General features: G+C 29.0%; 2 long non-coding RNA genes across 2 annotated transcripts in view; one reads left to right on the forward strand and one right to left on the reverse strand.

Annotated features, from left to right (window-relative positions):
- The window catches only part of LOC107073302 (uncharacterized), a 93,072-nt gene extending 89,171 nt beyond the window's left edge, over positions 1 to 3,901 (reverse strand). Inside the window, exons 1-4 of the long non-coding RNA XR_016176200.1 lie at positions 3,817 to 3,901; positions 3,507 to 3,667; positions 3,283 to 3,370; positions 2,977 to 3,130 (exon numbers count right to left, since the gene is read on the reverse strand). This is a non-coding gene — a long non-coding RNA (uncharacterized LOC107073302). The remainder of the gene's footprint in view (positions 1 to 2,976; positions 3,131 to 3,282; positions 3,371 to 3,506; positions 3,668 to 3,816) is intronic.
- A 2,219-nt stretch (positions 3,902 to 6,120) lies between these two features.
- On the forward strand, positions 6,121 to 12,090 carry LOC149032860 (uncharacterized). Its single transcript, XR_016176219.1, has 5 exons — positions 6,121 to 6,205; positions 6,355 to 6,515; positions 6,653 to 6,740; positions 6,893 to 7,046; positions 12,046 to 12,090. It is a non-coding gene; the product is annotated as an uncharacterized LOC149032860 (long non-coding RNA).
- Positions 12,091 to 13,069: the final 979 nt, after the last annotated feature.

Raw genomic sequence — 13,069 nt, forward strand, 5'->3', positions numbered from 1 at the left:
AACAAATTAGAAATATTTAATATAAATATAAGAATACACAGAAACGTGATATGAGGAAGTAGTGCTTTGAGTATTTAATAATGTATTAAATGAATAAAAAATATCGCGAAACGATGTACAATACACACTACCTAATACGCACACACAGGTGTAAAGTACATCGTGCAATCACTAGCACAATAACAGCCGCCAATAGGGGAAAAACTAAAACCAAACCCACGCTAACTGTTTCTCACCCATACGTGTAACACCTGGGCACACGCATAGATGAGAACGCAGAAAGTATGGGGGGGAGAAACGGGAGATTAGTATATTAGAAGCTGAAAATCCTGATCTAAAAAATATGATTAAGACATAAACACATAAATACATTTGTATAAAAATTCATCTAAGCGACTAAGGACTCTACAAGTCATTTGGTGAATAATGACTTAAACAAGCGAATGAAAAAAAAAGTTACCCCATATGAAACAATTATAGCTTCGAGGTAAAGGTTGTATTAAAAGACTCTACAATAATGATGGATATTTTTTGCAAACCTCGGACGACTCCTTTCATTAAGTTGGCTGTTCTAATGAAAGAACTGGGCTTTGAGCCACCACTTAACTGCCAAAGTCTATCCGTCGCGAATAAGTTTGTCTTCTTGCTCATTTATTTAAAATATCAAAGTATTGATATATCAAAATTAATTTCGATTAGATAAACTATGTACGAAGCAATGCATGTAAGACATTTATTACATGCTTTTATAAACGTAATAAAAAAGAGAGTGCATTTATAAATTGCATTATGAATTAAATGAATTTAACCGATGAGACAAGAAAACCTATCCTGAACTAATAATAAAACATACAATAAAACATATAATAAAATATACAATTTTCATGAGTAACTCCTAAAAAGGAATTACTCATGTGCTCGTCAATAATTTATTTAAATAATTACAACCAGTAACTCGTGCCGATTTGGACCTTTCATCCTCGGCATGATTGAGCACTGGAGGGACTTTAAATAAAAACTCATGGTTTAAGAAGTTCTGCGATGGCTCCAAAACACTCCTACTTCGCAATATAATTTGCGAATATAATATTGTAGTCTGACCATGGAAGACGATACTCGATTTGCCATTGAAGAAGATCCATCGAAGATCCATCGAAGATCCATCGAAGAATTCATCCAACATCTTTGAAAGGAAGAGAATCCATGGTTATATCTGTAAAATAAAATAAAACAATACGATAAGTTATCTAGAATATTATCCAAAATCATATAAAATAAAATCGAATAAAATGTAAATAAAAATGAATACTTACAATGCATTCCAAGGAGATGCAGCTCTATTGCACCATGGTGATGCACCTCGCGTGAATCTAAAAACGCGGTATGAACGAAAATAAGAAACTATAGATGAGTTTCTTATCGCGAAACCGAAATTTTATTACACGACGAACAACACTGACTCTAATTCGCGTTTGATTTTAATTTATTACTGCCCGATCACTGATTCTACAACTAATACAAAGACTGCATTGCACGCAGTTTGATAATACCACCATAAACACTGCACATATTGCTTCACGCACTATTGCAATCTGAAACTGAAATAAAAAACAATACTATTAATATCATTACTATTACAGAAAATCATTAAAATTTTTGAGGAATTATTTAATACAAAAATATACTCACTTTAAATCTTTATTGATGAATGCACAATGGGTCTCCTATCCTTAGGATAATGATGTCAATGCACAAATAATGACTATAAAACATATATAATAATTAATGCAATTAATTCAATTAACACTAGATTTATGGACTGAGCAAATGTGATTCATTTCAAACTTTTTTGTTACATATATATAAAATAGAAATATTTCAATTAATTGTAATTTAATAAAATTTAAATTTAATTACTTTTAAAATAGAATATTTTTTAAAAATATATATTAATTTTTAATGCTGTAATGAAATATGCATAAATATTAATTCCTCTCCTCTACCAACTTTTTCATTTAAACAATGTTTGTAAATTTTTAAAAAATAGTGAAGAAAACAATAATGAACAAATCTAGTGTTAAACGAATTTCTAAATGAATTTAATTAATAAAATGTGAATACCATTCCAACGATGATCTGAAACACAAATAAAAACAAGATTATATAAATCTTTGTTATATAAAAATAACTATAATTATGGAAAAAATGTTTCATATAAAAATTAACTTACGTTTTTTCTTCATTGATGAATGCACGATGGGTCTCCTACCCTTAGGATGACGATGAACACACGTTTAAACTTAATAAAAGAAACTTGCGAGTTTCTTAACCGAGCAAACGAAACTTTAATATGCGACGATCAACACTGAATCTACTTGTCGACTTTTTTATATTTTATTTTAACACGATGCAACACACGAGAACCTCATTGCCTACGCGCTCGATTGCAATGATTTTCTGAAACAGAAAAAGAAAAAGAACAATTAAGATCATTGTTGTAATAAAAATCAATTGAAATTATCATAGAAATGTTTGATAGTAAAATATACTTACTTTTAGTCTTCGTTGATGACTGCAGGATGGGTATCCTACCCTTAGGATGACGATGTATAAAATAAAATTAAATAAAAAGTCTGAAAAGCTGAAACATACTAAAGACTATATTACAATATTTCCTGTAAATCATTTCTGAAGGCAGGGCACACATTAAAACCATTGAATATTTTTGATAGAATGGTATTCAAGTTATTAAATATTTGTGAAATTGATCAAAGTATGTAATGTTAGTATAAATATTAATTAAAAATCTTTAAAGTTGTCTAAATAAAACAGTAATTGTATCAGCAAACGCAATAAAGAGTAACATAAAAAATAAACCAATTTTTATACCATTCTATGCAATGAAAAACTTTTTAAACTATTAAAATCAAAACGATAACGTTAGAAATAAAATTATTAAATAATTTAATACGTCACTTTTTCGTTTATGTTGTCTCGTCGAAGGATAGAAAACGAATACGAGCTACATTACTACGTAACCTTGGTAGAGGAGATCTTCGGAATGTCGAACGCTCGGCTATTATACCTATGTTATCGGCTGTTTACGTTTTGTCGTCGACTCGAGAAATATCTACAAATATAAATACACATTTATATAATAGCTTATATGTAGAGTGTATTGTTTTCTTATTCTTCCTCTCTCTCACACACTCCTTCTCTCTCACTCTTTCTGTAGTATTTCTATATGCTTATATGCTTATACTTAAGAAAAATAATGCTCACCTCGCCGTATATGGAGTAGATAAAAAAAGTTGCCACAAGATTAAAAGGTTAGTGAATTCGTGTTGCAACTCTCCCCATGCTCAGAAAGCTAAAAAAAAAGTAAAATATGAAAAAACACGTATAAAAATTATGCATGTAGTATGCATTTGATATATAACATTCGTTATATATCATTTAATATATAACAGGAAGGTGTACATTAAAATATTAATTGAAACAATTACCTGAAATTAACGGGATAACCAAATCCGCTGCAACAAGTATACAGATCGCAGGTTGAAAACTTCGAAAGATTCGCCATATTGCAGTGCATAAAGCAGGCGCGTAAGATTGGCGCGAAAATACTGCATGCGCGAAAATGATGCGCAGTATGTCTTCCTTCCACCTATATTAAAGAAAAATTTTGAATGATTAAAAATACGATATAGAAGCATAAAAATTGTCAAAATATACTCAAAAAATCAAAATTGATCCTTATATCCTTTATATATTATAATAGAAAGGTGTAAACCTTACAAAATATCTATTAATTACCTGATCTTAACGGGACGATGACACTCCGATGTGTTCTCCACGAAAGACGCCATGAAACTGAAGAATTCGGACGAAAGCTTGGCCGTGATTGGCTAATTCATTTTTTTGAACAAGAAAAGGGTCATCACGGCTTCCTACACGGACAGAATCTGACCTTCCTCATGACCACGCTGGTCAAACTACATATGATAATTTATTTATTAAATAAATTAAAAATCATTTCTATTTTTCTAATAAATGTACACAATACTTAAAAATATTCTAAAAATAATGAATAGAATAAAGACAATGTAGACATTAAGAGATCTTTGTCGTTTTGCACAAATAAACAAAATCGTATAGAAGACAATTGTCGATAGAAAAATGTCTAATATGAAATGCAGCATATGAAAGAATAAATTCCCAAAATCTGTATCGATAAAGAATCCTCACAATTGAAATACTTTCACAGATGCATAATTGTTTTAAAAATATTCACAATAACGTCTATACACGATTCACACAAAGATTATTCCACATGATTTTCTATGCTATAAGATACTACATTCTCTTTATTCTATTCATTATTTTTAGAATAATTATGAATAACATGTACGTTTAATTTCTAATCGAAAAAGAAACATAAATTTATAATAAATCAAAATTATTCTCCTCTATTTAATGTATGTTAAAACATATGAAATGTTTAAACCAATGTATATGCATAGAAACAATCTGAAATGTAATTAGACAATATTAGAATAATAAAATAATTGTTAAATAATTAATATAAGTGCATTTTGTTATCTAATAACTTATTACATATGATCTATCTACCTTTCCCTTCAAGATTTACCTTTTAACTGAGACATTATCCTCTGTGAAAATGCTTTTATTTTAATGTTGTTTAGGTTATTTTCCAAATCTGCCCATATATGAAACGCAAATAACATTCGAAATAAACAGAATTTCAGATTATAATTATCTTATTTTTGCATTTTTTTCACTTTTACACAATACTTTACACACTTTAATTGTAAACATTACAAAAATAATGAATAAAATATAAAAAGAATGCATAATATAAACATTATATCATTGCTCACGAGATCATAATCATGTAGAACAGAAATCTTGTCAAAGAAATTTGTAAAACAATTGACAATCTATCGCTTGCCAACAATAGAAAAGTCCCTATAATTTGTTTCTTTAACGTAAATACTCGCCTTTATGATAAAGATTTAATTTTATACGTGTGGTATACGTATAACGATTGTCAATTGTTTTACAAATTTCTTTGACAAGATTTCTTTTCTACATGATTATGATCTCGTGAGCAATGAGATAATGTTTATATTATGCATTCTTTTTATATTTTATTCATTATTTTTGTAATGATTACAAGTTACATGTGTATTTAATAAAAATAGTAATAACATAAAGAGAGTTATAATGTGAATCTCTGTTTAATTGGAATGTTTTGTTTTGTTACATACATGGGCAACATTTGGAAAATAACCTAAACAACATTAAAATAAAAGCATTTTCACAGAGGATAATGTCTCAGTTAAAAGGTAAATCTTGAAGGGAAAGGTAGATAGATCATATGTAATAAGTTATTAGATAACAAAATGCACTTATATTAATTATTTAACAATTATTTTATTATTCTAATATTGTCTAATTACATTTCAGATTGTTTCTATGCATATACATTGGTTTAAACATTTCATATGTTTTAACATACATTAAATAGAGGAGAATAATTTTGATTTATTATAAATTTATGTTTCTTTTTTCGATTAGAAATTAAACGTACATGTTATTCATAATTATTCTAAAAATAATGAATAGAATAAAGAGAATGTAGTATCTTATAGCATAGAAAATCATGTGGAATAATCTTTGTGTGAATCGTGTATAGACGTTATTGTGAATATTTTTAAAACAATTATGCATCTGTGAAAGTATTTCAATTGTGAGGATTCTTTATCGATACAGATTTTGGGAATTTATTCTTTCATATGCTGCATTTCATATTAGACATTTTTCTATCGACAATTGTCTTCTATACGATTTTGTTTATTTGTGCAAAACGACAAAGATCTCTTAATGTCTACATTGTCTTTATTCTATTCATTATTTTTAGAATATTTTTAAGTATTGTGTACATTTATTAGAAAAATAGAAATGATTTTTAATTTATTTAATAAATAAATTATCATATGTAGTTTGACCAGCGTGGTCATGAGGAAGGTCAGATTCTGTCCGTGTAGGAAGCCGTGATGACCCTTTTCTTGTTCAAAAAAATGAATTAGCCAATCACGGCCAAGCTTTCGTCCGAATTCTTCAGTTTCATGGCGTCTTTCGTGGAGAACACATCGGAGTGTCATCGTCCCGTTAAGATCAGGTAATTAATAGATATTTTGTAAGGTTTACACCTTTCTATTATAATATATAAAGGATATAAGGATCAATTTTGATTTTTTGAGTATATTTTGACAATTTTTATGCTTCTATATCGTATTTTTAATCATTCAAAATTTTTCTTTAATATAGGTGGAAGGAAGACATACTGCGCATCATTTTCGCGCATGCAGTATTTTCGCGCCAATCTTACGCGCCTGCTTTATGCACTGCAATATGGCGAATCTTTCGAATTTTTTAACCTGCGATTTGTATACTTGTTGCAGCGGATTTGGTTATCCCGTTAATTTCAGGTAATTGTTTCAATTAATATTTTAATGTACACCTTCCTGTTATATATTAAATGATATATAACGAATGTTATATATCAAATGCATACTACATGCATAATTTTTATACGTGTTTTTTCATATTTTACTTTTTTTTTTAGCTTTCTGAGCATGGGGAGAGTTGCAACACGAATTCACTAACCTTTTAATCTTGTGGCAACTTTTTTTATCTACTCCATATACGGCGAGGTGAGCATTATTTTTCTTAAGTATAAGCATATAAGCATATAGAAATACTACAGAAAGAGTGAGAGAGAAGGAGTGTGTGAGAGAGAGGAAGAATAAGAAAACAATACACTCTACATATAAGCTATTATATAAATGTGTATTTATATTTGTAGATATTTCTCGAGTCGACGACAAAACGTAAACAGCCGATAACATAGGTATAATAGCCGAGCGTTCGACATTCCGAAGATCTCCTCTACCAAGGTTACGTAGTAATGTAGCTCGTATTCGTTTTCTATCCTTCGACGAGACAACATAAACGAAAAAGTGACGTATTAAATTATTTAATAATTTTATTTCTAACGTTATCGTTTTGATTTTAATAGTTTAAAAAGTTTTTCATTGCATAGAATGGTATAAAAATTGGTTTATTTTTTATGTTACTCTTTATTGCGTTTGCTGATACAATTACTGTTTTATTTAGACAACTTTAAAGATTTTTAATTAATATTTATACTAACATTACATACTTTGATCAATTTCACAAATATTTAATAACTTGAATACCATTCTATCAAAAATATTCAATGGTTTTAATGTGTGCCCTGCCTTCAGAAATGATTTACAGGAAATATTGTAATATAGTCTTTAGTATGTTTCAGCTTTTCAGACTTTTTATTTAATTTTATTTTATACATCGTCATCCTAAGGGTAGGATACCCATCCTGCAGTCATCAACGAAGACTAAAAGTAAGTATATTTTACTATCAAACATTTCTATGATAATTTCAATTGATTTTTATTACAACAATGATCTTAATTGTTCTTTTTCTTTTTCTGTTTCAGAAAATCATTGCAATCGAGCGCGTAGGCAATGAGGTTCTCGTGTGTTGCATCGTGTTAAAATAAAATATAAAAAAGTCGACAAGTAGATTCAGTGTTGATCGTCGCATATTAAAGTTTCGTTTGCTCGGTTAAGAAACTCGCAAGTTTCTTTTATTAAGTTTAAACGTGTGTTCATCGTCATCCTAAGGGTAGGAGACCCATCGTGCATTCATCAATGAAGAAAAAACGTAAGTTAATTTTTATATGAAACATTTTTTCCATAATTATAGTTATTTTTATATAACAAAGATTTATATAATCTTGTTTTTATTTGTGTTTCAGATCATCGTTGGAATGGTATTCACATTTTATTAATTAAATTCATTTAGAAATTCGTTTAACACTAGATTTGTTCATTATTGTTTTCTTCACTATTTTTTAAAAATTTACAAACATTGTTTAAATGAAAAAGTTGGTAGAGGAGAGGAATTAATATTTATGCATATTTCATTACAGCATTAAAAATTAATATATATTTTTAAAAAATATTCTATTTTAAAAGTAATTAAATTTAAATTTTATTAAATTACAATTAATTGAAATATTTCTATTTTATATATATGTAACAAAAAAGTTTGAAATGAATCACATTTGCTCAGTCCATAAATCTAGTGTTAATTGAATTAATTGCATTAATTATTATATATGTTTTATAGTCATTATTTGTGCATTGACATCATTATCCTAAGGATAGGAGACCCATTGTGCATTCATCAATAAAGATTTAAAGTGAGTATATTTTTGTATTAAATAATTCCTCAAAAATTTTAATGATTTTCTGTAATAGTAATGATATTAATAGTATTGTTTTTTATTTCAGTTTCAGATTGCAATAGTGCGTGAAGCAATATGTGCAGTGTTTATGGTGGTATTATCAAACTGCGTGCAATGCAGTCTTTGTATTAGTTGTAGAATCAGTGATCGGGCGAGTAATAAATTAAAATCAAACGCGAATTAGAGTCAGTGTTGTTCGTCGTGTAATAAAATTTCGGTTTCGCGATAAGAAACTCATCTATAGTTTCTTATTTTCGTTCATACCGCGTTTTTAGATTCACGCGAGGTGCATCACCATGGTGCAATAGAGCTGCATCTCCTTGGAATGCATTGTAAGTATTCATTTTTATTTACATTTTATTCGATTTTATTTTATATGATTTTGGATAATATTCTAGATAACTTATCGTATTGTTTTATTTTATTTTACAGATATAACCATGGATTCTCTTCCTTTCAAAGATGTTGGATGAATTCTTCGATGGATCTTCGATGGATCTTCGATGGATCTTCTTCAATGGCAAATCGAGTATCGTCTTCCATGGTCAGACTACAATATTATATTCGCAAATTATATTGCGAAGTAGGAGTGTTTTGGAGCCATCGCAGAACTTCTTAAACCATGAGTTTTTATTTAAAGTCCCTCCAGTGCTCAATCATGCCGAGGATGAAAGGTCCAAATCGGCACGAGTTACTGGTTGTAATTATTTAAATAAATTATTGACGAGCACATGAGTAATTCCTTTTTAGGAGTTACTCATGAAAATTGTATATTTTATTATATGTTTTATTGTATGTTTTATTATTAGTTCAGGATAGGTTTTCTTGTCTCATCGGTTAAATTCATTTAATTCATAATGCAATTTATAAATGCACTCTCTTTTTTATTACGTTTATAAAAGCATGTAATAAATGTCTTACATGCATTGCTTCGTACATAGTTTATCTAATCGAAATTAATTTTGATATATCAATACTTTGATATTTTAAATAAATGAGCAAGAAGACAAACTTATTCGCGACGGATAGACTTTGGCAGTTAAGTGGTGGCTCAAAGCCCAGTTCTTTCATTAGAACAGCCAACTTAATGAAAGGAGTCGTCCGAGGTTTGCAAAAAATATCCATCATTATTGTAGAGTCTTTTAATACAACCTTTACCTCGAAGCTATAATTGTTTCATATGGGGTAACTTTTTTTTCATTCGCTTGTTTAAGTCATTATTCACCAAATGACTTGTAGAGTCCTTAGTCGCTTAGATGAATTTTTATACAAATGTATTTATGTGTTTATGTCTTAATCATATTTTTTAGATCAGGATTTTCAGCTTCTAATATACTAATCTCCCGTTTCTCCCCCCCATACTTTCTGCGTTCTCATCTATGCGTGTGCCCAGGTGTTACACGTATGGGTGAGAAACAGTTAGCGTGGGTTTAGTTTTAGTTTTTTCCCTATTGGCGGCTGTTATTGTGCTAGTGATTGCACGATGTACTTTACACCTGTGTGTGCGTATTAGGTAGTGTGTATTGTACATCGTTTCGCGATATTTTTTATTCATTTAATACATTATTAAATACTCAAAGCACTACTTCCTCATATCACGTTTCTGTGTATTCTTATATTTATATTAAATATTTCTAATTTGTTTGATAATCTCGTTTGCATAGTATAGTTACTGCATTTATTTGTGGAAACTTTGATATACTTGTATATTACTAGTATGCATATATATACTAGTGTATACTTGTATTTTTGCTTTAGTTTTTTATGCAATAATCATTAGCCTTGGCAGTCGATTACAGCAAAATACGTACGTATACCCATTAGCATATAAGTTTAGAAAACGTGGTTGAACTAGGGTGTCGGAGGTGCCCCGGGGCATGCTCTCTAGTGTAGGCTTTTGCACCCTGGTGGTATGTGTGAGAACCGTGGAGTGAGTGGGTGGGTATGTATGGTTTTTCTTAAAATGGGTAAAAATATGGGTAATAGGCAGGCAGGTAGTATACTTCTCTGAATGAATGTGAAAACTTTAATTTTAAGTAGGTAGGATCCAGGAAAGGCATTAGACTTCTTGCTTCCACTCCGGAGTGGAAATTCCGCCTCCTGGTTTATACAGAATTGTTACAAAATTTGATCATCTCATTCTATATTATGTTTGATTTGTTAATTTATTTTGTAACTATTCTGTGATCTTTATTATGTATCATGATTCAAAGGTATTTGCAACCATTTGAAAAATTTATTTCTACTTCGATTTTATTTCGAACGAGATAGAGTCGAATCAAATTCGCAAATTCTTTGATGCATTTGATACTTAGTTTTAAGTATTTCAGGATTAGCACTACGCACTATCGCGATTTTATCTTACAGCTAGAAATATTTGATATAATTAAATATAACAAAGTATTGCAAGAAAATGCATTGCATTTATTGCACTTTTTATTTCAATTCCATTTTATTACTCGACGTTAAAAGTGCGAAGTGTTATTAGGTCATCGAGGGAAATTATTATCTGCTTGGACATTCGATTAAATATTCTCGTGTATGGTCAATGAACTCCAAGTTCATTGATGGTCCACGAGATAGAAAAGTGAACGCGAAATGTAAATTAATTTTTTAATATAATTGAGAATTAGAATCATAACAAAATACGAGTTCATTTGCAAAATTAGTATGAAAGATCTTATCTTGCTCGCACGTAGGAAATGTCCAAATGCAGTTTTCATGGAATGAAGAAAGAAGAGGCTTAATGCCGAAGAGGCCCCCACTTAATTGTGGCTCAAGAGGGCAACTACAGGCTATTGAGTTATTTTCAAAGGTTCAACAGCAAGTTTGAACCTTTAGAGAATGGCTCTCTAGTCATATTTTATATTTTATTGTTTTACTTTTTTGCTCGTCATTAATTTCTAGTTGTAATTGGAGATGATGGACCATTCCATCTCCTTGGGACACCAAATGCGTGTCTATATCGTCAAAAAGATGCATACGTGTTTAGTTAGTTCGAGTCAAAATATTTAAATTTCCTTTTTATTACATTTTGAAATATAATTATCGTCTTTTTAATATTAAAGTAATCTCTCTTTTTTTTTTGTCTTTAAGATTTTTCACTTTGATCGCATTTTATTAAATTTGTAATTTTTTCTTTTCTATATAATGCAGTTTAAAAGTATTAGTTATAATAATTAATAGTTATTATTTTCTCTATTAAATTAATATTTGTACTTTTACTTTTTTTTAATTTTTTTGTAAATGTCAAATCACGCGTTTAAATTCAATTTTATTGCAACTTTAAATAGAGCTTTTATAAAAAGTAAATAGGGAATTCAATTTGAAAAGTGCATCTGCAAATTGGACGATTCATATGTCAGGCTATTATATCTCACTTGATTCTATAATTAATATAGTTTTCTTTTTGTTACAGGTGATCATCGTTGGATTTAACAACAAACCTTTGGGATCTTTTACTATTTTAGTTCTTAAAATTGTTTCATTTTGAATATATGTATGTATAATGGCATTTCTGAAGGCACACACGTAAACACTAAATATGAATTATTATTTTTTAATTTTTGTAGAGTTTTTTTTTTATTTTTCTTATTTAATCAATGAAAATATTTATTTCAGGTTTAATACGGTAATGATTTTATGTGTTCTTTTATTTTTCTAATAGGAATTTTGTCAACTATACAAGACAAAAATCTGTCTTATGAAAAAGGTAAATTATTTATGGTCAAACTTAATAATATCGTCGATAATTTGTATATTAGTAATGAAACATAAGTGTAGCTGCTAAAATTGCAATATATTTCAAACGCGGATAGGGACGTTTAGGGAACTCTGTACCTTTTTTTTCTTTTCTCTTTTTTTTTTTTATTTTCTTGACCGAGCAAAAGACAATGTGAGGCGTGGTCCAAAGAACGAAGAAATGATCACCGTTTCTTTCGTCCGGGTTTGGCCTACCTTTTCGAATCTCTGTCGGTCGATGAGTCAGAAATTTCGCTCGACTTCCGATCGTTCATTGCCCCAAGTTATGCGTTTCGTCCTCGGGATGACCTTTTCTTCTTTGACCGCCTACATTTCTCTTCTCTTCTCGTATTATTCATCATGTGCCTTTTATCAATTATTTAATCGGAAAGGATGATATTCTTTTTTTTTATTTTAATTTTTTTCAATTGCAATTTTAAGGTAAATTTAAATGGAAAAAAAATAAAAATATAATTTTGATAGTAATTCGATAGAATTTTAAGAGAATTATATTTATCGGGTCAATAGTTTTAAATATTTTTTAAGCAAGTATTTGAATTAAATTTGTATTTATAATAAAAAAATATCAGTATTGTCTATGTTACATAAAATTTTGTATTATATCATGCAATACAACGATGACTATCAGTATTTTTCATTAAAATATTTGCTAATTTTATTATTCATCAATAATTTAAATAGATGGTTTTTATATTAGGTCATTATCTGTTCTAAAATTTTTAGTATAATTCGGAAAAAAAATGAAATTATTTATAAAAATATTGACCAGATAAATAGAAATATTTGAATGTTAGTATGTTTTGGAATGTTACTACGACTGCTTAAAGCCATAGAGAACTAATCGGATCAGGGTATTAGACTTGCAAGTAACTTTCTTCTTCTAATAATCTTTCTTTGTTTCATTTGTTTAGACAGCGTGAATGAGGAAT

The sequence above is a fragment of the Polistes dominula genome, unplaced genomic scaffold (assembly GCF_049000335.1).
Source record: "Polistes dominula isolate Pdom_NZ unplaced genomic scaffold, Pdom_raw_medaka contig_26, whole genome shotgun sequence".
Classification (NCBI taxonomy): domain Eukaryota; kingdom Metazoa; phylum Arthropoda; class Insecta; order Hymenoptera; family Vespidae; genus Polistes; species Polistes dominula.